Genomic DNA, 1,659 nt, shown 5'->3' on the forward strand with positions numbered 1-1,659 from the left:
CTTAATTCCCTTCTTCTAAAGCATGGTATATAACAGTTCTTTAGCACAGGCCTTGACTTGAAAACTGTCTTTGTTTCGCTCTCATTTCTGAGTGACTATTTAGCATGGTATAGAATTCTAGAGCTATTTCCCTCAGTACTCACAGGCTATTAGTTCATTGTCTTCTAGTACCTATTGTTGCTGATGGAAAGTTTGCTTTCATTTACTTGTATTTTAATAAGTAATCTCTCTCTTCTTTCTGGTGGCCTTTAGACTTTCTCTTTATATTCTGAAGTTCTAATGTGTGTGTACATGTGACTTTTTAAAAAACAAATTATTCTCAGGGCTTATTTTGCTTTCAAATTATGAGAAGCATGTCTGTTACCAGTTCTAAAAAATTTTCACTATTTCCTCCTTGAATCTGTTATCTCCTGGCACTCCTATTAGTTATGCTATAATAGTCATAGGTTAAGCCATCTCAGTCTGTCCTCAATGTCTGAAATTCTCTTACATATATTCAATTTGTCTCTCTGTTACAAAAGGAGAAATTTTCTTGGGTTTCTCTTCTTTACTCATTCTCTAGGTGTTTAACCAGCTCTTTAACCCATCTCTGGGAAACAGTAGTAATCTCAATTCTTCATTCCTTCCTGTATCCATGCCTTTTGCATGTAACTATACAATGCAATGCAGTGCCCTCTCACTATAAATTGAGTGATTTTGTCCTTTGACTCTGAACTTGGCCATTATTTGAATCAAGAAGATGAGGCCGATGAAACAGTGTACCAGTTGTTCATACCTTTGTACCTCTACCATCGTCATAATAGCATGTCCAGCCTAGTCCACTGGAGGATGAGAAACATGTGGAATAGAGCCCAGACACCCCCCTCACCCCAGCCGGAGCCAGCCTAGATAAGTCAACAGCCAGCAGTACCCCCAAGAAATGAGTAAGCCCACCAAGATCAGCAAGGGCACTCACCAGCCCTGTTAACTCCAGACTCATGAGCAAGAAATGCTTGTTGTGGGCCTCTTGGGACTGACAGCAATAGCATGCCTGTGGCAACAGACAACTAATACACCTCCCACTGAGATTTTTGTTTTACTAAATGTTTTCTTCATTTATAGGTATGCTAATTGTTACTTTTTTCAAATTTACCTATTTTTTAACTGTCTTATTTTTTTCTAAGTATTTCTATTTTGACTATTTACCCATTTTAAACACATATTTTATAACTTCTTTCAGATTGTCTGACTGCCTCAAGTTCTTGAATTGCTAATCTTCCTGTTTGTTATAGCTGTTCTCTTTCATTAGGGATTGCTCTCTCATTTACCTATAATTTTTATTTTTGAACCCATATCTGTTTTTCCATGGGAATCCAGTACACATTGGTTTTTGAAAATATCCCCAGGCAGTGGTTTTGTATTTGCTTCTGCTAGAGGCTCCAAGGATATACTTAGTCTAAGACTAGTTTGACATTAATGCCTTATCTTGAGAATTTGGGCACCATGTACATAGAGTAAATTATCATTCCACAACCACTCATAACACTTTACTTCAGTTTCTCACCAGAGACTGTTTTTCTACCCACATTTGCTGACAAACTTTCTCTGCATTTCAAGACTGTCGGTCATCAAGATGTGAATCCTCTTTCACTGAAGGTAAGAATTTCCAGGGTCCTAGCT

Source organism: Carlito syrichta, unplaced genomic scaffold (genome assembly GCF_000164805.1).
Source record: "Carlito syrichta isolate Samal-C Ts95f unplaced genomic scaffold, Tarsius_syrichta-2.0.1 Scaffold315373, whole genome shotgun sequence".
NCBI lineage: Eukaryota > Metazoa > Chordata > Mammalia > Primates > Tarsiidae > Carlito > Carlito syrichta.